The sequence below is a fragment of the Vulpes vulpes genome, chromosome 3 (genome assembly GCF_048418805.1).
Source record: "Vulpes vulpes isolate BD-2025 chromosome 3, VulVul3, whole genome shotgun sequence".
NCBI lineage: Eukaryota > Metazoa > Chordata > Mammalia > Carnivora > Canidae > Vulpes > Vulpes vulpes.
Window position 1 is genome coordinate 97,612,925 of NC_132782.1, and position 27,149 is coordinate 97,640,073.

At 42.7% G+C, this 27,149-nt stretch overlaps 1 long non-coding RNA gene across 1 annotated transcript in view; it reads left to right on the forward strand.

Moving 5' to 3' along the window:
* LOC140598089 (uncharacterized) overlaps window positions 1-27,149 on the forward strand; it is a 115,759-nt gene that overhangs the window by 60,525 nt on the left and 28,085 nt on the right. The gene's annotated exons all lie outside the window — the stretch shown is intronic.

Consider the following 27,149-nt stretch of genomic DNA (forward strand, 5'->3'; position numbering starts at 1 on the left):
TACCTGCCATACACAAATCTTTATGAGAAAGGAGAAGCATATACACTCCTATGAGTGCAGTTTTTCCCCGAGTGGGCACCTGGAATCACCACAGTAGCTTAACTGGGTCTGTGGCTAGGACTATTTGTGCATTTCTTAGGGCTGGCATGGGCTATCTATTGATTCCAGGGTTGCTAATGACTGTGTGGAATACAAGAAGCTTTTGTGGCTAGACTGAATCCAGATTGGGAATTGCATGACTAACCCTTCTTGAGACATTACCTGCTGAGTTAGTCAAAGTGGGTTTTATTTTCCATAAACTGTCTCCAGTTGCCCTGTGGCTACAGGTGAGGTATAGCTGGGAAGGCAGTCTGGGCAGAGCCGGGTTCTGCCCTGAGAACCTGGATATTTAACAAGAAAAGGGTTTCTTCCTGGTGCAGTGGAGAAGGACGGGTGTCCTTGGATAATTATTTGGACCCAACGTTCACATAAAGTGCAGCCTTCCCTCAGTATCACCCACAGAGTGGTCTCTTTAGGATTATCTATATTGGGTAGGCATCACCTCTCGAATTCAATTAATGCAAGTTTACATTAAAAGTGCTTACAAAAAGAACCACACACTCAGCCTTAAGTCAGCAGATGTTTCACACTGAAGATTCTGCAACGTCCAAAGCTCAGTTTTTAGAATGTCTCTCACCTCAATTGAGACGACTGATGTCTCTAGTTCTGGCTTCTCCCAGGCATCCCATGAGGCTCCTTAGGACTTTTGCTGTATTTACAACTTCTTCTTTTTTGTTTTTTTTGTTTTTTGTTTTTTTTGTTAGTTGGGGGCATCTCTGGAATATCCCTAACTCGGTGGTCAGCTCCATGAATTATTCTAAAATTGATCAATCATAACTCTATGGTTTGAACAAAGTAAAGTGGGGGAAATGGAACTTTCTACCCCATCATCCATCCACCCACTCATCCATATATCCATCCATCATCCATCCATCCATCCACACATCCACACATCCATCCACACATCCATCCATTCATTGGAATGTCCACTTAGTGTGAGACACTGTGCTGGGCACCTGCACACAGAACTAAAAAGACAGGTCCAGTTCCCAATGGCAGAGAGCTAATACTCTCTTGGGTGGGACGGATAGGACACAAGTGATTATGGAATTAATTGTACCTGTAGTAGATGCTCCACATGAGATGTGTTGACTCTTCTCTAAGTTTGTTGCCAGAGTTGTTTTCAGAGTCCTATCACTTGTTACCTTCTCCACTGCAACTCCCCTGGTCTAAGCCACCATCTCTTGCTTCCTCAGTGGGTGCCTTGCTTCTGCAGTTGTCCCTCATCACACTTGACCCCTTCAGTCAATTCTCCATATAGCAGCCAGATTGACCCCATTAAGCATAATTTAGATCTTGTTACTGTTCTGTTGAAAACTCCCCAAAGGCTCCTCACCTTCTGGCCCATCTGTACCTCCTTTTAATAAAGGTTTATTTATTTATTTGAGAGAGAGAGAACAGGGGGAGGAGGAGAGGGAGAGAAATCCTCAAGCAGACTCCCTGATGAGCATGGAGCCTGGCATAGAGCTTTGATCCCAGGAGCCAGAGATTATGACTTGAGCCAAAAACAAGAGTTGGCCACTCAACCAACTGAGCCACAAAGGTGCCCCCAACTTGGTACCTCCTTGACCTTCTCTCTGACTTTTTCCCCCTACTCACCTGTCGCAGCCACACTGGCCTCCTTGTAGCTCCTGGAACATGCCACAGTCCCTCATCAGGGCTTTGTACTTGTCCTTCCCTCCACCTGGGATGTTCCTCTTTCAGATGTTCACACAATTCAGTCTTTCCCCACTTCCGGTCTTTGTTCTATGTCACCTTCTCACCACCTTCTCATTTACCTGATTTGTTTTTCCTTAGCACCTATCACTAACACACTATGTGTTTTAGTTATCTTATTTATCATCCATCTTTGTGTTGAGGAATTCAGGTACAGGAGAGCATGCATGTCTGTTTTGTCCTCAGCTGTGTCTCCAACACCTAGAACAGTGCCAGGCATCTGGTATGTGCACATTAAGTATTTGTTGAAAGAAAAAGAGAAATGAACCTTTCTGTCTGCTTGGATGATTCCCTCTCTCACTAGGCCACAGTCTCTTCTCTCTGTCAAAGTAAAGAATCTGAGGGAAAGAGAAAGTGTGGGAAGAGGCCCCATTCACCTGGCATGGCCTTTCCCTGCCCATTTCTGTGATGGTGATAAACATAAGACATCCTTAAACTCAACTAATCCTTCCTTGAGGGAGGAATACCTTGCTCTTCATCCTGGCTCCTTCTTGGGAAGGAGCAAGAGGCTAGGTGAGGACAGTGGCAGAGAAAAGAAATCTTATATTACATTTTTAGAGGCTGATACAGGGCACTTTTGTAGACTGATGAGTGTCTCCATTTGATAGTAGTGAGTAGTTGTTGCCACCCTGTGTGATTTGGGTTTCTTCTGGGCAGGGCAGGATCAGTTTGCAGGTATCTTATGAAAGGGATAGAGGCCACCCCTCTAGATGACCACACTTCTGAGCAGAGAAGAGCAGCTCTTTTCCACATTTGGGGGAAGACCAGCTGGCTTGAGCCATGATGATGGTACAGAGCCAAATCACACACAGCATTCAACAACTGAGTAGCTGAGACCAGAAATAAGGCACATTAACCAAGCCAGTGGTCAAGCAGCAATCTAAATAACCATGAACCAAACCAGAAGCCACGCAAGTCCAGAATCAAGCTGGCTAACATCAAGAGGAGCCCCCTGCCCCCGAGCAAGGTGAAAAGCTAGAGTTGTCATGAGGAGTGCAGGGCAATGATAAAGAGTGGTCCAGGAATGGACTTGGGAACATTTCCTAAGCTCACTGAGTAGCCAGCTATCTCTTTCTGAATTCACTTTCCCCTGTCAAATCAGACCTTTCTATTCACCTCTGAGGGCCATATTGGCCATGGTTTTTCTCATGTCCTGTAGGGAGCCTGCAGTTACCCTCTTATACCACTAGGTGGGGACCCTGCTTTGAGGAGTCAAAAGCTGCGGTTATTGGGAGCTGGACACTGTGGTAGGCAAGGTTTTTACATACATTATCTCATTTAAACTTCAGACAACCCTGGGGAGTAAGTGCTATTATTATCCCTATTTTACAGATGAAAAACACTGAGGCTTAGCCAGTTTTGAGACCTTTGCCTAAAGCCACTCATCCAATAGGTGGCTCTCTTATCACACTGGCTTTCTAAATGAGTTTGGGATTGGCAGAAACTAAACAATGACTATTTTGAAAAATATAGAAAAAAATCATTAATAGTGTTTAGTGCTCACTACAGAGCCCTTTATATGTCTCAGGTACCAGAATAATGTTTTACAAACATGATCTTTTTTTTTTTTTTTTTTTTTTTTAGATTTTATTTATTTATTCATGAGAGACACACAGAGAGAGGCAGAGACATAGGCAGAGGAAGAAGCAGGCTCTCTCTTGGGAGCCCAATGTGAGGCTTGATCCTGGCACCCTGGGATCCCACCCTGAGCCAAAGGCAGACAGACGCTCAACCACTGAGCCACCTAGGTGTCCCTACAAACATGATTTAATTTAACCCTCAAATAACCATGTATATTAGACCTGTTATTATTCTTATGCTTGTTGAGGCTCAACGGGTTGAATTAATTGCTGTGTAAGTGCTTCTGAGTAGGTGACAGCCCCAAAACCAAAAGCAGAGATGGCTTATAGTTCATGATGCTCTAAGTTCTGAGTAAGGTATGGGGGCGATCTAGGTTATTGCTCTCTAGCGTGGAAGTTGGGTCTCAGAAAGGCAGGATCCCCAGCTCCCACAAGCAGCACAGTCGGAAGTCTGACCCATGTCCCAATACTGGCTGTGATTCAGGGATTTAGAGCTCAGGGAGTTAGGGTGAGGTGGAGGGCTTGGTCTTCTCATTTACAAAATAGGTCTCTCAATATAAGGGTTTCGAACTCAGATGCTTACAAGGACCAGACAGGTAACAAAAATGAGTGATGTGGATCAGGTAGGGACTGTAGGAAACTGATGAACACATACTCCATTTTAAGGGACGATCCCAGCCAATTGTTGCCATGCAGGAATGAGTTGATTGTTGCTAGATCTCCTGATTTTCCAGGAGAATCCAGAAATGTAAATTTTTATGAAAAAAAAAATCTCTTTAAAAAAATACTGGCAGTGGATTCAAAGCTTTAAAAAAAAATCTGTATAGATGAAAACACATGCACACCATGAGCCGGATTTGGCTGTCAGAGCCTCATTTACTGTGCTCAAAGATGCCTACAGTTTTTCCAGTTCTGAGGTTCTCTTGTTCCTTGATTTTTAAGAGCCATGGTGCCAGACAAGTGGAATTGAAGAAGAAGAAGAAATTAGGATGGAAAGAAAATTGTATGGCAAGCTTCCACGGGACTCTGCCTTCACAGTGCTTCTCCTACTTTGGTCAGTTTCAGAATCACTCGGGACCTGGTTATTCTTACCAAGGCTAGGACTGTCCTCTCTCATCCAGCCTGGATATCTGTGTGCCCAGTGAGCTCCCCAGATGATTCTGACACACACCAAAGAGTGAGAAACCCTGTCCTGGGTCAGCTGTTAGTACCATGGGCTGCATGTGAGAATTACCCAGGGAGCTTTTAAGACCACTGATCTGCAGGCTGTGCCCAGGGCCAATTAAATCAAATGCTCTGACTGTGGAACACAGGCTTTGGGTATTTTAAATAGCCCTCAGAGGATTCTAATGTGCACCCAGAGCTGAGACCCACTGACCTGGATCAATGTTCCCGGTCAATGCTCTTCACACTTTAATGTGCTGGAGGGTGGTCACCTCTAGGATCTTGTTAAAAATGCAGGTTCTGAAACAGTAGGTCTGGGGTAGAGACTGAGATTCTGCATATCACACAAAGCTCCCAAGTACTGCTACTGCTGCTGTTGCCACTGCCATAGCTCTGGGGGCCACACTTTGAGCAGCAAGGGTCTGTGATGGTGTTTTCCAAACTTCTCTAATAAGAAGAATCACTTGTTCTGATTAAATATACAATTAAAAAAAAGATTTTTATTTATTTATTCATGAGAAACACAGAGAGAAGGCAGAGACATGGGCAGAAGGAGAAGCAGGCTCCTCACAGGGAGCCGAATGTGGGACTTGATCCCAGGACTGGGACCACACCCTGAGCCAAAGGCAGGTGCTCAACCACTGAGCCACCCAGGCGCCCCTAAATATACAAATTCCATGGAAATAAATGAAGAGCACCTATATAAGAATCAGCAAAAGCTATTTTTTTCAGAGCTTGCTCTAGCAGCTACCTTGAGTTTTGGCAGAGACTCAAAGACAAGCAGGGAGTAGGAAAGCTTTGTAGTGGAAAAGAGAGAAGATTTGGGGTGTTTCCTGATTAGAGGCTATTGGTGTGGGGACGCTGGAGGGGGACTAACTAGAACTGGGGCCTCCTATGTGATTGCACAGAGGAGCACGTTTGCCTTTCTTTGCTTGGTCCTAGTTGGAAGCACGGCCAAAAATTAAGGAAGCTATTGATCTAGTCCTGGCTGTGTTGAGTTGATGGCTACAGAGGTTGCTCAGCTTTGTGGGTTCATTGCTGCAGATAATGGGTCAGAGCTCTATTTTTATATATAATCTGGCCAATGTCCATTTGTATATTCAGTCTCTCAATTCTTGGACCTTTTTCCTAGACTTTTTGATTCAGAAGTTCTGGCTTGGGGCCCAAGAATCTCCAGGTAATTCTTGTCATCAGGAAAGGGGGGGGGGTGCTGATGCACACCATGTGAATTAGTATATGCCTAGGGACACAAGTTAACAGTAGCTACCCGGATCCTATCCCAGACTCACTGAGTCAGAATCTTGGGGTAATGGTGAGCAATCTACATGTTTCATGTATCAGTTACCTAGTCCTGACCAATGAAGTGCCTCAAAACATAGTGGCTTAGAACAATAATGATTTATTATTGCTCATGTTCTGTGGGTTAACTGGGATCTCCCCAAGGAAAATTGTGGGAAGCCCTCCTCCCCCTAGGTCTATTATGTGTCCATTAGGAAGCAAGCTTGATAAGTACTAGGGAGTCATCAACAAATTAGGTTGAGTGAACCTGAAACTTTTTGGGGGGAAGTTTTAAATATCAAAGTGTAGTGATTCCAACGGATTCTAAGGGAGTTTCTTATGATCTAGTGACTACAGGTGTTTGATTTGCTGTGTGAAGCCTGGTCTGGTGGGAATGATATAAATGCTTGAAGTTTTGAATGATAGAGGTTGTAAGAAGGTACATTTCAAACAAATTAGAACAATGATAGCTAATATTTACTGGATACATATTATATGCCAAATACCATTGTAAACACTTTGTGTATTTAATCCTCATTTAATTTTCATGACAACCCTATAAGTTGGATCCCATTTAACAGGTGGGGGTAAAGGCACAGAGCAATTTGTTAATTTGCCTGAAGTCATAAAACTGGTAGGTAGAGGAGCTGGGATTTGAACCCAGGTAGCCTGAAGATTAAAATCTTTAATCTACACTGCATACACTCAGATACATTGTATATATTGTATACTCTCAAATAAGAGGAATTAGCTCCTTCTGAAGCCCCAGGTATAAACTCTCTTGTTCTATGTTTTCATGGGTTACAGGAAAGACACTGCTTTCCTGGCCTGGCTGGATTCAACAAACAGTGGCTGTCAGGCCAGAAAGGACTAGTCAGGGGGCTCAGGCTCCCAAAAGAAATTACCTCCTGTCAGTGTCCAGGCCTCAGCCAGAAAGAGGTGGCCTCTCTATTTCTCTTCCCCCTGCCCAGTGCCTGTAATTGTCCAAACATACCTACAGCCTGCTTGACAATCTAGAGCTTGTAAAAATAAAACCATAGAGAAAACAGCCACATCATTGGTTGCTATGCCAACCTATGCTGCACCCGGGGCTATTTTCTGGGGCTGTTGAGGTAGAAAAGGTTCTGGAGGCTAGGGTGGGGGATATTCAGAGTCTGCCTCAGTGGATTTTGTGTCTAGTCTGCCCAAAATATCCTTCAGTGGCTTTTAATGCCCTGAGGATAAGGTCTTCCTGCATCACATGCTGTTTCTCCCCACCTGCTCCCAGATTCATCTCTCCCCATTTCCTCATTAAGTTCCCCATTCCCATTATATTGGACAATCCATTTTCCTTGCTGTCCACCACCTCCACACATTTGCACATGTTGTTCTTTATCAGAAACTCTGTTCATCCCTGCTCCCTGCTTTATTTATCCTCTAGCTTCAGTTTGTGCCACTTTTCTTGGGAACATCAAGAACTATGATGGGTATGAGTTTTGCCTTCTTGCAAGCTAATCTGTTAGCTTTGCCACAGCTTCCTAAATGCTGGCAGAAGACCAGAGATACCTGGGTCAGAGAAAGAAGACAGTCTATTATTCACAGCAATAGCAGAGTCTAGAGTATCATCATTTTGCTTTGGTTTTCTGAGTCCCATTTCCCACAGGATGATGTGAAGAGGACTAAGTGACATTGTGCATGCAGTGGACTGCATTACAGGAGAGGAACCCAGAGCTTAGGGAACCCGAATCTTTTATACTGGGCAGTGAGCATGCTGACCTAATGCTCCAGAGGGAGGTGTTATCTCTATCTTCCAAGGCTGTTCACTATGCAAGTATCCTTGAAAAGCTAGCCCAGGACAAAGGCAGTTAGGATCTCTGCTGTTAAGATGTGTGTAGAATTATGAGACCTATGGAGAATTATCTTGCAGTCACTCTGGGTTCGATTCTATTCCCCTGGTCCTCCTAGTTAACTTCTTCCCACTGTCCTCCAGTTGGAGGGGACCTCCTTTCATTCCCCACTCTCATGGTCTACCCCAAATCCCTTTGAGGTAACTTCTCATAGAACTGTGCTTTTGTCTTTTAGGAGTACTTACCTCAGTCTGGAATTATATGCTCATTACTGAGATTATTTGGTTAACACCTATTTTGACATTATGCTAAATGCTTCATGAGAGGCAGAACTATTTTCACAACTGTATCTGTGTTGCCCAGCACAATGCCTGTCACACAGTGGGAACCAAATAAGTGTTTATTGAATGAATGGGACTACTGAATTAAGCAAAATAAAATGACTAAGGCCCAGAGAGATGAGGTGGTCTAGCCAAGGTCCCACAGCTAATTTCAGGTAACTAGACCCAAACTCCCTGATTCACAATCTACTTCCTTTACCTTCCATGGACACTTAGTCAGATTCTGTCTCTATATAATGGTGGAGTACTATTTGGGTGGGGCATTGGGCATACATAAGCAATATCTGGTCCTGTTTGGCTATAAGATTTATTCACAGCCATTCTTGTCCAAAGCTCCCTTGAGGCCCAAAGTTGGAGTAAGACTATTAGAAACATAAGGGCTTAGTTTAGTGAGAAGTTCAGAGCCAAAACTATTGTGGAGATTATAAAAAATAGTCCCTAATTATTCCCCTCCCTAAGTTCTTGACTTTGGGTACTTCCCTCCCACACTGACTCTGGGCTGGCCTTGTAACTTGCTTCAGCCAATGGGACACTGGCAAACATGGTATGAGTGGAAGCTCAAAAAGCACTCACATATTGGGATCTTCCCTCTCTCATCCACCTCAATGTTAATCTGGAATAGCCTACTGGATGATGAGAGATACACAGCAAGTCATCCTCATCACCACAGCTCACTTGGATCCAATCACCAGACATGCAGATGAGGCCATGCTAGCCCATCTGGCTCTGCCCAAGCTGCCAGCAGACCCCCGACATCAGTGGAGCTGGCTCAGGTCAGAAATACCAGCCTGCCAACTCATATAATTGTGAGAAATAATAAATGTGTGCTGCTTAACGCCATGCTGCTTGGGGATGGTTTGTTACCTAGCAAAAACTAACTGGTACAACTATGGTGTGCATTTGTTTAGGCCGAAATCTCAGCCTCACCTTTTAATTGTCTAACCCAAGATAAGTTCCTTGACCCCCCTGTACTTTAGTTTCCTCACCTGTAAGATGAGGATAAAAACAGATCATGCAGGGGCACCTGGCTAGCTTAGTCAGCAGAGCATGTGACTCTTGATCTCAGGGTCATGAGTTCAAGCCTCACACTGGGTGAAGAGCTTACTTAAAAAAAAAATAGATTGTGTAATGTAAAATGTTAAAGCATTAAATGAGTTAATATTTTAAAAATTCTGAGAATGGAGCCTGGTATACAGTAAGTGCTATACACAAACATAGATATTATAAAAGATTATGGTTTTTTACCTCTCATCCCATATATAATTAAAACAAAAACTAGGGCAGCCCAGGTGGCTCAGCAGTTTAGTGCCGCCCTCAGCCCAGGGCGTGATCCTGGAGACTCAGGATCAAGTCCCATATCAGGCTCCCGGGATGGAGCCTGCTTCTCCCTCTGCCTCTGTCGCTGCCTTTCTCTCTCTCTCTTTGTGTGTCTCTCATGAATAAATAAATAAAATCTTAAAAAAAAAAAAACTAAAACTAAAAAAAATTAATACATGTAAGGATGTCTACAAAGTCTGTTTTGGAAATATTAAATGCTAAGCAGCATCAGCATTCACCACCCCCTCATTTTGTGTGTACCCCCTAAGTATGTTCTAGTCTGGGGAAATCCCAGCTGAGAACCCCTTGGTGGAAGGATTTTCCCTTGTCTCATGGCAGACATTAAAAAGGCTCCAGCCAGCCTTTTCCCTGCAGGGGACTGGGTTTTAGCAGGCTTCATCTGTATTCCAGCCGGGGAGCCACAACACAGAGCAAGAAATTCACATGCACATTTGAGATTCTGTGAGCCCTGTTCTCCAGACCATGATCTGTAGGGAGGGAGGAGCCCTTCCTGCTGACCTGAGCCTCTGCCCTTCCTCCTCAGGGGTTGTGTTCATTGGAGGGAGAGCTCAGTTAACGGAGGTGCTCATCCACACCAGCCAGGACCTTGCACATGCTCTGCATACATAGCCTTGGAAGGCCCAAGAGGTCACAGAGATTAAGGCCTTTTCCCACTTCCCTGGCCGCAGCAGTAGATACAGGTCTGTTACTTTAACAAATTTCCACTGTATGGTATTAATAGAAAGAGATGGAGCTGGCTCCCCACCCTTGTATTATGTGATATCATGAAATCATCCCCTGGCGGAGGAGGGATGTCATTGTGAGTAGTCCTCTCTCCTTGAAGTCTCTGGTTTACATCCAGCTCATTATTACTTCCCAAGCCCCCAGTGCTCTAAAATGCTTAACAGAAAAAAATATTAGAGCATAAGAGAAAAAGATATAACGTTTAAAGGAATAGCATAGATGATCCCAGCCTTTCTCAACCTTTTTAAATTTTATATTGTTTTTTTCCTGGGCACACAGGCTGTGGCATAGATAAGGGGTACAGAGAATGACTCAGAATACAGGCCTTGATGGCAAACAGATTTTTGTCTATGTCCCAACTGAGTTGCTTCCTGGCTGTGTGAGCTTGAGCATGCTGTTAATCTGGTCATACCTCAGTTTGCCCAACTGTAAAATGAAGATATTAGTCACAATTGGAAAGAGGTTGTTTGAAAGTTAAAAGAGATAGGCAAACTTGACATGCTTCTCTACTCTTAGATTCTGGAACACTATCAGGTGCACTGCCACTCTCCTCCCACCTGATGGAACTATCTCATTCCATAGAGAGGAGACAAGACCACATACAAACTAGTGACAGAGCCATTCTCAGAGTGCAGGTCTCCTGATCTAGCCCTTGACTTGTCACTCTGTCACCCTCTTAAGAATCTCTCCACATCAACACAGTGCCAGCTTTCCAAGTGTTGACCAGACAAGGGCAAGATACCACACCTGAAGGGTGGCTGATGCATTCTTGCTGTCAGGAATTTGACCTGTGACATTCAGTCTCAGATGAAGTGGCCAAATCACATGTAGAGAGGTTTTCACATTGAGTAGGGGCCATGTGAGGGAGGAGTGTGTGTCACAAACAAGGGGCAGTTGTGAAGAGACAGGATTTATAATGTAAAGAAAAGATAAACTGTAGATGTGGGGAAGCATCAGGAGATGCAGACAGTCCAGAGAAAAGCAGGCATCAGAAAGCAACTGAGAGCAGAAAAAACCTGGTCCAGAGTGGCTACTCAGAACATGTTTATGGAATGGATGCTGGAGGGGTGGAAAGAAACACTTGGAACTTCAGGTTCTGCTTATCCCCAGGTGCCCAGTCTCACCAAGGCCAACCTGCCTGTGACTCCTGCTCTTGGATTTCTGGGAGGCTTGCAATGCTTTATGCCTCTCAGGCATTCTAAATAAACCTCCTCACCTTATCTATAGGCTAAATTCTACTATCCATAATAGGAGATGCCCTGCTACAAAGTAAGGGGCAGGTGGTGAAGGTGTAGAAGGAGGAAAGAATGACCTAAGGACATGTGGGAAGACAACCTGACAGCCTCTTTCAGGTTGAGCACTGTTCTGGTTACTCATTTCTGCTGTAACAAACCAGTCTAAAGCTTAGTGGCTTCAAACAACAAAGTATTTTTATCTCTCATGGTTCTGTGAGTTGACTGGACTTGGCTGAGTGTTTCTTGCTTGGGGTCCCTCATGCAGTTGCACATAGATGGTAGCTGGGCAGCAGTCATATGAAGGCTTGATAGGGTTGTATGTCCAAAATGTCCACTCACATGGCTAGCAGTTGATGCTGGCTGATGTTTGGAATCTCAGCTAGGGCTCTAGGCTGGGGTGCCTACACCAGGCTCATAGTGTGGCTTGGACTTCTCAAGGTATGGTGGCTGGGTTCTGAGAAGGGGCATCTTAAGAGTGAGCATTCCACAAGGTCCAAGGAGAGGCTGCGAGGCTTCTTAAAACTTTGCCTTGGGAGTCCCAGGACTCTTGCTGCATTCTGTTGGTTCAGCAAGTCACTAAGAGAATTCCAGATTCAAGAAAGGAGAAATAAGACCCACTTCTCAATAGTAGGAGTGTCAGAAAAATGTGTGTCCATCTTTAATCTACTGCAGAGTCCAATCCAAATAAGCATGAAAATGTTTCTCCAGAATCTCAGCAGAGATGATGAGGGTGCATGGACCCTGGGTGGGGGTTTTGCAGGGTAAGTGAACCTGAAAGGATGGGGAGGAAGAAAGGGGGATAGTAGGGCAGCCTCCAAAGACCCCTCATTCCTCTAATCTTCATCATTCTCATGTTCATCATCATTAACTTGTTAATAAAATTAGCTAATGCTCATAGAATGGTTTCTATGTGCTAAATTGTCCACAGCAATCCAATGGGGGTAGTGACTATTATACCTAATTCAAGGAGGAGAAACTGAGCCAAAGACAACTAAATAACTGTATCACATCCACAGGGCAAGTAAGCAATAGCACTGGCCTTTGAACAAAAAGAATCTAGCTCTAGAGTCCCTATTTTCAACCACAATCCTGCACAGCCTAACATTATTGCCCAACTACCAATTACTGAGCACCTGTTATATCTCAGGCCCTGTGTTAAGTCCTTTGTTATCTCATTTAATACCAAATGGAAATGAGGAATATGGCTGGAACTCAGCTCTGGAATCCTACAGCGGGTATAATTGCCACTAATTGTACCTGATTAAGCCTCCCCTGCCATTCATTTTCTATTGCCTGTGCCTGGGATTTACCAGTGGGTAGGGGAGTGAGTGACTATGTCACAGTATGAGCATTAAAGACAGACAAGCCAAGTAAGCCCTGCCATTCAGGCCACCAAAGTGTGATATGGCTCGGAGTTTCACAAGGCAGCTATGGGGGCTGAGTGTTGGAATGATCTATGGCCTGATGGCTACGGCGCAACTGGATCTGGATCGTGTAGCTGTATCATTGTTTAAAGAATTCAAATATAAAAATAAAAAAATAAAGAATTCAAATATAAAATATTATATGCATATAATAAGTAAGGTCATGTGTGCTTTTACTGGGGTGCCTTTTTTTGACCCTCTCATGCACCATTTTGATGGATCAGATGAGGAAGTCTTGACCATAAACAAAGATGGTGTGCTCTTAATTCCCAGAGATGGGGAGATCTGTTGTCAAAGAGCCTATCTTCACTCTAGAATTAAGAATGGACATGTGGGCTGATTAGCCTTGTTAATCTCTCCAAGCATGGACAATCCTTTGCTTACTTAGGTCATTGCACAAGGACACAGTGATCAATAAGGGTCTGTGAGGAATGCTACTACCAGGCTCCACTGAAAGGTGCTGAGGAATTGATTCCAACCTCTGAAACTGTCCCTGGGAGGCAAGCATGGTGGCCTCTTAAATGGCAACAGTGTCATAATCCACAGAATCCATTAGAACAGAACTTTGTTGGGACACCTGGGGGGCTCAGCAGTTGAGCATCTTCCTTTAGCTCAGGGTGTGCTCCTGGGGTCCAGGGATCAAGTCCTGCATTGGGCTTCCTGTGAAGAGCCTGCTTCTCCCTCTGCCTATGTCTCTGCCTCTCTCTCTGTGTCTCTTATAAATAAATACAATCTTTTTTTTTTAAATTAATTTTTATTGGTGTTCAATTTACCAACATACAGAAAAACACCCAGTGCTCATCCCGTCAAGTGTCCACCTCAGTGCCCGTCACCCATTCCCCTCCAACACCCGCCCTCCTACCCTTCCACCATCCCTAGTTCGTTTCCCCGAGTTAGGAGTCTTTATGTTCTGTCTCCCTTCCTGATATTTCCCAACAGAATAAATACAATCTTTAAAAACAAAACAAACAAAAAACAAAGCAAAAAAACCCACAGAACTTTTTGTTGCTGCTTGGGTCAGAGACAATGGTTGGTTTACTTTTGTCACAGGTTCTACGTACAAGCACCAACGTCTTAATGAAGCTGAAAGACTTGATTTAGTTTGACAATTAAACCAAACACACTTATGCTTCATTCTTCAACTGATTTGATTTCCAGATAGGTTGGAAAGCAAAGCCAATGCTGAAGATCCTGCATTTGTAGTGACTTTTGTATGAGTTTCTATTGTGGTTTTTAGCAGCACCTGGGTTAGGGAGGTGGTGGCCAAGGAACAGGAGATTGAGAGTGTGGGCGGCAAGCAGTTAGCTAAAATGAGGGATTGTGGGGTCTAGGCTGGCTGGGAAAGGTTGTAAAGCCAAGAAATTCACAGGCTGAGAAAAAGAGAAGGACAAGACTCTGAAGGCATCAATGTTATTGGCACAATGTGAGAGAGATTGCAGCTGAAGAATTAGCATTTATGACATGAGGCACTTCTAGGAGATGCTGAGAAGTTCCAGATATGGCACAAGTTGATACACGGGAGACATCACAGTTGTGGGGTTCGAAAACTAAGGGGCTTTTTGTTGGACAGGTCATCTCATGGACACTGAAGTTACCCATGGTAGGGATGTCAGTGATAAGGCTATAGGGAGAGGTGGTCAGGCAGCATGGGCTTCTCTTTTGCATGGGGTTGGAAGAGTTGGTAGGGAAGGACACAGTGATCAATAAGGGTCCATGAGGAATGCTACTACCAGGCCCCACTGCAAGGTGCTGAGGAATTGATTCCAACCTCTGGAAGGGGTAGGAAGAAGCTTTTCTGATGGGGAAGAAGCTCAGGATAAAGTAAGGTTGGGAAATATCTAGAGGATAGATTATATTTTTTTAAAACAATTATTTATTGGGGCACCTGGGTGGCTCAGTCAGTTGGGAGTCTTCCTTTGGTTCAGGGTCCTTGGATTAAGTCCCACATTGGGCTCCCTGTTTGATGGCAAGTCTGCTTCTCCCTTTTCCTCTCTCTCTCTGTGACCTCTCTCATTCTCTCGCTCAAATAAATAAATAAAATCTTTTTTAAAAATGATTTATTTATTTGAGAGAGAGAGAGAATGAGTGGGAGGGGGAGAGGGAGAGAATCTCAACCAGACTGTGCTGAGTGCAGAGCTCAACATGGAACTTGATCATGACCTAAGCTGAAACTAAGAGTCCAAGGCTTAACCAACTGGGCCACCCATGTTTTCCTAGAGGATAGATGCTCTATGCTGTTTGCATCTTAAATGGTGGCCAAGAATGACAGAGCTATCTGGTGGCATGAACTGCCTTAAGTTTCTGGCTCAGGCTAATACTTTTGCAGGAGTCCAAGAGATGTTGGCTGCTTCTGACTTTTGCTCAAGATCTCAGTTAGTAGGTCTTGAAAAACAATATGTTCCAGAAGCAAATGAGGAAGTGAGTTGGGAAGCCGCCATGGTGGACCCAAGTCTTACCTGAATGACACATAAGCACACATCCTTCTGTGGAATCACTTACCTATCCTCTTTTTATGTTTCTATGGAATTTTGGAGTGAAAAAAGTCCCTGATGGCCTCTGAGCCCAGAAGAAGCTCCCTTCCTATAGAAATTTCTACCACAACTTCTCTTGTACTGATCTAAACTACCTTATTCCCTCTAGGAATGTCAGTGGTGTCCACAATTGTAGTTGTGTTACAGATGCTTCCCAAATGGTGAGGGTCTTCTTTTTGGATCTTTGACCTACTCCTAATTACCCACAATTTTGTGTGTGTCTGACATTTGTTAGGGAATAATTATTTTAGATATTAACCAAGGAGTCTCTGTCCTTCCTTGTCCATTAAGTCAGGGGCTTTTAGCATCTCTGAGGAGGAATGGTACAGTAGAAAAGCAGGTGAGTGCATGCTATTTGGGGAGAAGTGTCTGGAAATAGCTGAATATCTGGCCAGTGTAACTCTGCCATGGGAGTGAGCAGATCTCAGCAAGGATTCTGCATAGACAATGAACAATGGCCAAGACAGGAGGGGAGCAGGGTGGCTTGGAGAATGCCAGTATGGGTGGTGGACAGTGACCAAGGATCAGATTCACCCTTGGCACTTGACCCTTCCTGACTCCAGAATTTAGGTATCCCGCTCATCTTGGGAACAAGCTGGAGTGGGGCCTCTTTGAATTGCTGAAATTGTGTTTCTACCACCAAAAGAAAATGGGGCTTAGGATACCAATAAGATAGGCTGTAGAACCATCCAGAAAACTCAGTTTGTGGACTGAAATTCTTACCTCTGGGGGACATTCTGTTAGGAATTCTAAACATCATGCCTTTTTCTTTTTAAGAATTTATTCATTTGAGAGAGTGTGTGTACATGTGAGGGAGGGTGCAGAGCGAGAGGGAGAAGGAATCCCAAGTAGACTCCATGCTGAGCGCAGAGCCCCTCAGGGCTTGATCCCACAACCCTGAGATCATGACCTCAGCTGGCATCAAGAGTAGGACATTTAACCAACTGGGCCACCCAGCATCCATAATCATTGTGCTTTAGATTAAATTGCATGTGTGCATGCATACTGATAGCAAATGTTAGAAATAAAGCCTCATTTCCTCAGGGCAGTGCTGTGGCTCTGAGAGAACTAGGGAGATAAAGGAGGTGGCTTTCAGAAATCACTGCTGGTTTTTTTAAAATGATGGTCCCTGTGACAAGAATGAAGGAGGAGAAATGTAGATGAGAAGGGCTTAAGGTTGAGAAGAACAGGGAGGGAGGCTTGCTTCAGGAGATCTCTTTTAAGGGTGGAATTTCTGAGAGGACTAGATCTTCTACTGGAGAGGACAGGGCCAGCCATCAAGGTAGAGAAAATTCTGATATCAGGCCAAACCAGCTTGCCTCTCATTTCTCCTAGAGGTGAGCCACTGGGTGGTTCAGAGGAGGAGTGGGTGTCACAATTCTTTTAAGCATGGAGGCTCTTGGGTGGAGTTGGTGGTCAGGGCCCTTGGCCTCTGGAGCTTGGCCCTCATTAGCAGTCTCTGGTGCCCCTGGGCGTGGATTGGAATAGTTTAGACATAAATGCTGCGTTCCTGATTGACTTGTTTCCATTGAGTCCATACCTATTAGGGATCTGTTGGTAATTATCCAGCTTCACTTCAGCCCCTGGGGGCCTGTATTCTGCAGCAGTAATGAGTCTGAGCAGCCTCTCTGGCATAATAAACAGCACTGGAACGGGCACAAGGGCACTGGCTTCCTCTCTCAATAGGGCGACTCGGGGCTTCAAGGACGATGAAGAGACTCACGATCACAAGCAAGCTTTAATTGCTTTTGTAAAACTGCAGATGAGTAGCAGGCATTGAGATCCCCTGAGCCTCAGTTGAGAAGTGAGATCTTTATTCGTTTTGCTTGTTTAGAAAGTAGTGGGGATTAGTCACAACAACAACAGCTATCATTGAGTCAGTATTTATTTATGTGCCAGGCTCTGTGTTAAGTGCTTTCTATATATTATTTTATTTAAAACTTATCACTACGTTATGAGCTAGGGGCTACTGTGATCCACATCTTACAGAAGGAGAAGCTGAGGGTCTTAAGAAGTGATGTGATTTGCCAAGATGGTACAGGATGGATCTGGTTGTAAATTTGGGGATCCTGGGCAGGATGTAGGGGTCCTAGACAGGAGGCTATGAGGAGTCTATTCTGGTTCCCTTTGTCTTCAAGCTTGATGATGGGGTGGCTAGTTAAAGGACATAGAGGCAGTGGCACCTGGGTGACTCAGTGGTTGAGCATTTGCCTTTGACTCAGGGTGTGATCCCGAGGTCCTGGGATTGAGTCCTGCATCAGGATCCCCGCAGAGAGCCTGCTTCTCCCTCTGCCTATGTCTCTGCCTCTCTCTGTGTGTCTCTCATAAATAAATAAATAAAATCTTAAAAGAAAAAGACATGGAGGCAAAGTGATATTTTCATATATGAAATCATTGTCACAAGCCTTCCTGTCTCTCCTAAAGGAGAGAAGACACCAATAAAATCTCCTAAAATCTGCCTATTGAGCAATCTCCATGGAAGTTACTGGAGGAACCCCAAGAGTTCACAACCCCTGAAGAGTAGTAGCAGGAGGTCCTAATAACCAACATATAATATCTAGGAAAGAGAGGCTTTTAACGTAATATAGATAATATGATTTTTTTTTAAGGAAAGAAGCAGCTGTATGCACCAGTGGTTGAAACAATGTATATAACCATCTGAGTGGTGAATTCTGGATGAAATTCTTATTTTTATTTTGTATAATGAACCTATTTTTAGTCTAAAATAATCTCTGAAAGAGTTATTTAAAAGAAAAAACAACAGCCATAAAAACTCTCTCCTAAAAACTCAGCTGTGGATATAAACCATTTCAAAGAAAGTGGAAGTGAAATGTAACATCTTTGGTTTTATGGGATAAGCTAAAGCTGGATTCAGGAAAAATAATTGCCTTAAATGTTTTAGCCATTAAACAAGTAAAGAGAAAACAAATGAAATGAATATTGACCTCAAGAATTAGGAAGAGAAGGTCAACAAAACAAATACAAGGAAATCAGGACAACACTTAAAAAAAAAAAAAAAACCAACGAAACTGAAGTAAAAAAATCTAAGACCAGAAAACATAGCTAAATATAAGACCTGGTTCTTTAAAACAGCCAGTGAAATAGACCTTTGGGAAACTAAGAAAATAAGTAGAATTCAGAATGGAAAAGGAACCAGATGTATGGAATTAGAGGATCTTTTATAAGAATTACCAAAGGATATACTACAATATATTGTAAATGAATTTAAAAGTCTGGATGAATTAGCTTCTTTTCAAGGAAGATACAAAATGAGTGAAACTGACTTAAGAAAGAAATGGAAAATGTAGATGGACCAGTAGCCCTGAAAGAAATAGTGAAAGGTATAAACAAACAAAACTCCACTTCTCTGAAAGAGTCCATGCTCAGATAATGTTATGGATGAGTTATTAATTAATTAATTAATTCATTCATTCATTCATTCACTTATTCATTAGAGAGAGTGTGCAAGGCGGGTGGGGAGACAAGCAGAAGGGAGAGAAAGAATCTCCCTATTTCAGAGCCTAATGTGGGACTCTATCTCAGAACCCTGAGATCATTACCCGAACCAAAATCAAGAGTAGGATGTTTAACCAACTGAGCCACCCAGGCGCCTCTTTGTTTTTATTTTTAAATTCTTATTTATTTTTTTGTGTAAATAGGCTCCATGACCAACGTAGCACTTAAACGCATGACCTCAAGATCAAGAGTCACATGCTTTACTGACTAAGCTAGCCAGGTGTACCTACGAATGAGGGTTTTTTAAAAATATATAAATAATAAGTCATTTCCAGACTACCTGAGTAGGTAGAGCAAACAAAAAGAAGAAAAGTTCCTCAAATTGTTTTATGAAGCTAGCATAACTGATAGCAAAATCTGATTATAGATATCACAAGAAAGAAATATTATGAACCAAACTTTCTTATTAATACTGATATAAAAACCCTAAATAAAGCATCATCAAATCAATTCTAACCAAATCTGTTCTAGCACTAACAGTACAATAAAGCATGACCCAATCAAGCTTAGTCTTGTAATGCAAGGATGGTTTGATATTAGGAAAGTTATCAACACATCTGATTATATCAATAAGTACAGAGGGAAGCCAAATGATCAACTCTGTAGATTTTGTTTCAAAAATGAGTAGTCATTAATATGCATTTTTTTAACGACTCTAGGTAAACTCAGAAAAAAGGAGTACTACTTCCTTAATAGGATGAAGAATTTCTATCTTAAAACAACTTCCACATTAACTTAAAAGCAAAATACTAGACATAATCCCATATGGTCAAGAGCAAAAAGAGATGCCTATTATAATTCTCATAAGATAAGTATTTAATACTGCCAGTTTTTAAGCAAAGATTTTCAAAAATAATAATATCTAGCTGGAGACAATCTGAGATGTGACCTCTTCTGGGCATGCTACTTGGTGCCTCTTCAGATCTAATTTAAAAAGTTGAACATTTGAGTTACACAAATTGTAGGTTCTTGTTGATGCAATTAAAACAACTGACATAATTCAAGCATATAAAATAAAATTAATAAACTTTTCTTCCCCTCTACAGACTAATATCCCTAATACACCTTGTTAAAAATGTTGTATATTATCTTCCATATTTTCCTCTGCTTATATAAGCAGATGGAAACATAGGAGTGCTTATGGAAGTTCTCTTTAAAAAGTGGGGAGTATGGGACACCTGGGTGGCTCAGTGGTTAAGCGTCTGCCTTTGGCTCAGGTTGTGATCCCAAGGTCCTGGGATCGAGTCCCAGATCAGGCTCCCCACAGGAAGCCTGCTTCTCCCTCTGCCTATGTCTCTGCCTCTCTGTGTGTGTCTCTTATGAATAAATAAATAAAATCTTTAAAAAAAGTGGAGAATACAGTGGCTCAGTTGGTTAAGCATCCAGCTCTTAGCTCAGGTCATGATCTTGGGGTTGTGAGAGTAAGCCCTGCCTGGGGCTCTGTGCTCAGTGGGAAGTCTGCTGGAGATTCTCTCTCTCCCTCTTCTTCTGCATTTCCCCTTGCTTACATGGGCTCGCTCTCTCTCAAAAAAATTTAAAGGAACAATACATTTTTTAAAAAGTGAGGAGTACAAAAGATATTGTTCTTTGGTTTACTTTTATTAGTTATCAGTTTACCACAGATATCCTTCCAGTTAATACAAAATACATGATTAAAACCAATGCCCATTAAGCATTTGTTCAGTAGTTAAAAAGGAGAGTGTCTGAGGAAGCCCATTCACAGTAGTATTCAGCCTCTCTCTGTGCCCTAGCAGTTTGGCTCTGGCCCTGAACTTGCATGCTCCAATATGCAAAATAATATCCCTGTAGTGATTTGGACCCACTTTCCTTAGACAGCAGGTTAATGACCATCTAATTGTTAGTTAAGTAAGCCTCTTGAGGGGCTTCAACCCTCCTTTAAATGGCTCAGCATATTTCTTCCAGCCACATTAGAACCTCTCTTTGAGGGTTTTGGTGATTAGGATATTCAGTAACATTTGAGTCTCCTGGGGATGCTTTTGTTGATGCCTTAGGTGAGTGTTTAGGTGTCTCACCCCATAATCTGGCTCTGAATCTATTATGGATGAGGGGGTGGAGAAATGAGCACTCATGCACAGTATGTGAAACTTTGGTACAAATTTATGTGGGGTAACTTGTGCATCAAAATTGGCATACTCTTTGACCAGGTAGTTTAACATAAAATATTATAATATAAATAAATAAATTTATCATGTAAATAATATAAATAAAATAACCAGAGCCATGGGTAAGCTTTTTCTGGACAATGTATTTACAATATCAAAAAATTAGAAACAATCTTTATGCCCATCACCAGGAAATATAATTATGGTACATTCATGCAGTGGAATTCTATGTGGTTGTTAAAAACAATGTTAAAAGAAAAATGTTTACATCCCAGGAAAATAGTTATAACATGTGGTTGTGGGAGAGACACAATTTTGAGATATTAAATACTATATTTGCACATAGGCATGGGTAAAAATATTGAAGGAGTGTTTACAAAGTTTCCCACTTTTATGCATAACGGTCTGCTAAAAGTGTCTTTGGAAGTTGGTTCTCTGAAAGTGAAACTGTAGGCTCACATATCACAAAGGATTTCTATTCCTAGAGAGCTAAAAACAATGAAAATCCTGACTTATGGTTGCTATAAATCTCATATGAAGGAGGGGGTTATTTAGAGATGCTTTTCCTGAGTCTGGGGTGGGAGGATTGTTGACATCATGGATCACTCAGTAGTGGTCACTGAGTACCTACTTTGTACTCATGCCTCTGCCGGGCACCGGAGACATGCCAGGGCACGAAACTGGATTCATTTCTTACTCTCATGTAGCTCATAGCCCAGTGGGCAGGACACATCTTACTGAAATCACTACATGAATGAATCATGTCATCAAAGAAAAGAACACATCAACTGCCCCCCTTAGGAGAGACAAATGGGAAAATGGTCTTGAGCATCTTCCCTTACCCAGGACCTGATGTCCCTTCCCTACTCTTCCTGGGAGCCCGCCCAGGCTAGTGGTTAGGAGCCCCCAACCTTAAATCTTGCACCTAAACACTCATCTGAGGCATCAATGAAAACATTCCTGGGTGGCTCAAATGTTACTATACATTGTACTCACCAAAATTCCTCTCAAAGAGAGGTTGTTGTTGTTGTTACTGTTTGCTTGTTTGATTTGTTTTTTCAGAGAGGGAATGAGTGGGTGGGGGGAGGGGATGGGGATGCGGAGGGGAGGGGCAAAGGGAGAGGGAGGGAGAGAATCTTAAGCAGGCTCCATGCCCAGTGCATGACATAGGGCTCAGTCTCACAATCCTGAGATTATGACCTGAGCCAAAATCGAGAGTCTGACGCTTAACCAGCTGAGCCACCCAGGTGGCTCTCAAAGAGAGGTTCTTATGTTATGTGGTGGTTGAAAGGAATATGCTGATGATCCATTTGTAGAAGAGGGATGAAATGCAGCCAAGTGGCAGAGGAAACTGTCATCTCATTGTCTTAGTGGCAAGGGATAAGTGGGGCCCTTGCTGACTGCCTCCTCACCCCTCCACCCCCTGGTGCCCAAACACAGGACAATTAGAGTGAGGCTCCCTGCCTAGGAATAGAGCTCTTGAGGCCACCCCATGGAGAAAGCAAGGATGACAGGTGTAGGAGAAAGAAGGGGGAGGAGAAGCTTCATGAGATACCTCACAGTTCAGATTAGGCCTATTTGTTTTGTACAGCAGGTTTTTAAAAGTGAATTAGTTACCAGCATTTAAAAATTGGTGGTTTTGGGCAGCCCAGGTGGCTCAGTGATTTAGCACCGCCTTCAGCCCAGGGCATGATCCTGGAGACCCGAGATCGAGTCCCACATCAGGTTCCCTGCATGGAGCCTGCTTCTCACTCTGCCTGTGTCTCTGCCTCTCTCTCTGTGTGTCTCTCATAAATAAATAAATAAATAAATCTTTTAAAAAATTGGTGGTTTTATTTTAAAATCCAGATTTCTATCCTCTTTTGGAAAAATCACATGATTCTGGCACTACTGGTTCCATATCCTTGCATTGTAACAGTTCCCAAGAGCTGCTCTGGTCCTTTAGTTTACCTATAATTCACTTTGTGTCATCTTTCTAAGCCCTATAATATGACTGCCAAGTTCAGCTGTATAGATTGTGCACTGCACAACTTCAGGGGGTGTCATTCCCACGGACCAATATGAACAATGTTCCCTCGAATTGTGCAGTGTGGTGAAAACAGATGCTCCTATTTTATTTGCATTTTGGATCTCTAGATTAGGGACTTTTATATATAATGTGCAATTTGCACAAAAGCCATATTTAAGAAAGTCAAGGGCCACTACTTACATCTCCATATATAGCAGTGCTTATTTCTGGCTGGTGGCATTATGGTTGAGTTTTATTCTCTTTGTGATTTTCCATGTTTTCACATTTTTCTGCAACAAACATGTATTCCTACTATAATCAGAGAACAGGAGGGAAACGACAATAAATGTTACATTAAGAAAAAAGCAAATGAGGTGTCTTAAGATTCTGGCAGGAAGGAGAGCAGAGGCCAGCATCTACTTGCAAGCGAGAGGCTGGAAGCAGGCAATGAGAGGATTTCTAATGAGGCCAAGAGTCCAGGGAATGAGCCAGAAGGGGGCTGTGATTATCATCTGAATCTAACAACCTTCTTTAGAAATTACTAAGTGCACAGTATCCTGGGAACACAGGGAGACACAGAAACAGGCACAAGAGCAGGGTACACGGCCCTAGGAATGTGGATTGAGGTTTGCTTTCCTTTCTCTCTGTCCACCCAAAGGAAGTGGGCATAGGCTTCGAGCTTGGGAGAACTTGAAAAATTGCCAAGCTGTGGCTGGTGAATAAAAGTTCATTACAATTGTGCTTATTAATGAAATCCAAGTGCTACAGCAGGGAAGCTAGCAGAAGCAGCCCTCTTTCCTGAAAGCACAAACCGGGAAGCTGGTAAGGGTGGGGCTGGGAGTGGGGTGCTGGGGAGAGCAGTCAGGTGCTCCCCTGGGCTGGAAGTGCTGGGGGCGAGAGTGATTTCAGAAACAAATTGCGTTCAAGTGAGCAAGCTGTAAACCCTTTTGTACTTCAGTGACCTCATCTGTAAAATAAGGATAATAATGCCGTCCTCATAGGATTATCATAAGAATGAAATGGTGTTACTAATACAAAGTTAGTTCCCCACCCCCCAAGCTAATTTAGTATGTGGAATATTGAGAACTTGCAGAAGGCAGACCTCTGTGCTAGGCTCTGCAGGGAGGAGCAGACAGGGGGATCAAGATACAGCACCTGCATTCTTTATATATGTAATTTTTTTAACATGACATATCCCATGAGATAAATATATGTATTTTTAAAGATTTATTTATTTGTTTGTTTGAGGGGAGGAGGGGCAGATGGGAGAGAGAGAGAGAGAGAATCTCAAGCAGACTCCATGCTAAGCTGAGATCATGGCCTGAGCCAAAATCAAGAGTCTGGTATTAACTGACTGAGCCCCCCAGGCACCCCAAGATAAATATTTTTATAACAAATTCATTTTTAACTTTTCATTGGAAATAATTTTCAGATTCACAGAAAAGTTGAAAAAATGGTATAGAGTTCCTATGGACCCGTCATACACCTTCCCTTAATATTGATATCTTATGTAATCCTAGTCTAGTTTTCAAAACCAGGAAATGAACATTAGTGCAGTTCTGCTAAGCAAACTGCAGGTCTTACTCAAATTTCGCCAATATTCCTCCCTCCCCTGGTGCCTTTTCTCTGTTCCAGGATCCTGCATTGCATTTAGTAGTTATGTTTCTTTTTTTTTTTTAATGATTTTATTTATTTATTCATGAGGAACACACACAGAGAGAGGCAGAGACATAGGCAGAGGGAGAAGCTGGCTCCCTGCAGGGAGCTCGATGTGGGACTTGATCCCAGGACCCTGGAATCACGAACTGAGCCAAAGGCAGACATTCAATCATTGAGCCACCCAGATGTCCCAGTTGTTAGGTTTCTTTTGTTTCTTGTCTTTCATAATCTTGACACTTTTGATGAGCACCTGTCATACGTTTTGTAGGATGTCTCTCAATCTGATTTTATCTGATGTTGTCTCACAATTGAATTGAGGTTATGCATTTTTGGTGAGAATACCACAGAAGTGGTGTGTTCTTCTCAATGCATCCTACCCAGGGGGCTCATGATGTTACTGTCTCTTAGAATGACTTTCTTAAAAAACAGGTAAGTTGACTAGCCTGATGTTCACAGACCAAGCAGAATCATGGACCATGTGAAAATGGTCTTGGAAGCAGGAGAGATTTATAGATGTTAGAAATGCAGGATTGAAATTAGGTAAGAGATCATGGTTGCTTTGGATTTAGGTTGTTATTTGAGTGTAGGTGTGACCTAAGCTAAGATCCTTCCAAGAGAAAATACAGAGCTTTAGGGTCACTGATTCAGTAGCAGAAGTAGCATTAGGAAGGCAGGGGGACACAGTGGGACTAAGGCTTCATCTGCAGGGGCAGCTGTACTCAACTGAGCTGGCTGTGGCCATAAAGTCCTGGATCCCAGGACTCCAGGATCATGCCCTGGGCCGAACGCAGGCGCTAAACAGCTGAGCCACCCAGGGATCCCCTGGACTTATTTTTTAATTATTGTTTTCCCCCAGTTTTATTAAGATATAACTCACATGTAACATTGTATAAGTTTAAAGTGTCAATGTAATAATTTCTTTTGTGTGTGTGTGTGATGATTTTATATAGATATATATTGCAAAACAATTACCACGATAAGGTTAGTTAACATATCCATCATCTCCACATAATTATAATTGTGTATGTAGGGACACCTGGGTGGCTCAGCAGTTGAGTGTCTGCCTTCGGTTCAGAGTGTGATCCTGGAGTCCCAGGATCGAGTCTCACATCGGGCTCTCTGCATGGAGCCTGCTTCTCCCTCTGCCTATATCTCTGCCTCTCTCTCTGTGTCTCTCATGAATAAATACATAAAATCTTTTTAAAAATTGTGTATGTAGTGAGAACATTTAAGATCTACTCTCTCAGCAATTTTCAAGTATGTAATACTCCGTGGTTAACTAGTCACCAACCTGAATGAATATTAGCTCCCCAGAGCTTGTCCATCTAACTGGAAGTTTGTACTCTTTGACCAACAGCCCCCATTTCCCCCACCCCCAACTCCTAGCAACCACTTTTCTACTCCCTATTTCTATGACTTTGCTTTTATTTTAGATTCCACATAAAATGGAGATCATACTGTATTTGTTTTTCTGATTTATTTCACTAAACATAATGCCCTGAGGCTACATCCATGCTGTCACAAATGACAAGATTTCCTTCTTTTTTTGGCTGAATAATATTCCAGTGTGTATGTGTGTGTGTGTGTGAGAGAGAGAGAGAGAGGGAGAGAGGAAGAGAGAGAGAGGGAGAGAGAGAGTTGGAGAGAGAGGAAGAGAGTTTCTTTATCTGTTCATCTGTTGACAGACACTTAGGTCGTTTCCATATTTTGCTATTGTAAACAGTTCTGTGAGGAAACTGGGGGTGCACATACCTCTTCGAAATAGTGATTTCATTTCCTTCGGATGCATACCCAGATATGGAGTTGCTGGATCATATGGTAGCTCTATTTTTAATTTTTTGAGGAACTTCCATTCTGTTTTCCACAGTGGCTTCCATCAATTTACATTCCCACCAACAACAGTCTGGAGTTCTGTTTTGTCAAATCTTGCCAGCATTTGTTATTTCTTGTCTTTTAAAAAAATTTTATTTATTTAATCTCTACACCCAAAGTGGGGCTCAAGAATGGCATGTTCTACTGACTGAGCCAGACAGGTGCCCCTCTCTCTTGTTGTTTTGATACCAGCCATTCTAACAGATGTGAGGTGATATCTCACTGTGTTTTTGACTTGTGTTTCCCTGATGATTAATGATGGTGAGCATTTTTGCATGTGCCTATTGGCCATTTGTATGTCTTCTTTGGAAAAATGTCTATTCAGATCCTCTGCCCATTTTTCCTTTTCTTTTACTTTCTTTCTTTTTTTTTGCTATTAAGTTGTATGTTCTTTACATATATTTTGGACATTAACCCTTATCTGATATATGGTTTGCAAATATTTTTTCTCATTGTGTAGGATGTTGCCTCATTATTCTGTTGATTGTTTCTTTTGTTGTATATAAGTGTTTTAGTTTGATATAAATGTTGCAGATGAATTAATTCAAAAACAGTAAGAGGAACCCTTTATGGGCCAAGCAAAACATGTCTTTTTGCTGGGTGTGGTTCACATACCACCTCTGGGCAAGAAGAGCAGAAAGCTGAGAGATTATTATATTTGAGGTAGAGGAGGAGAGAAGTCAGCCCCCCAAAGTTAGAAGTCTTGGCCTGATGGC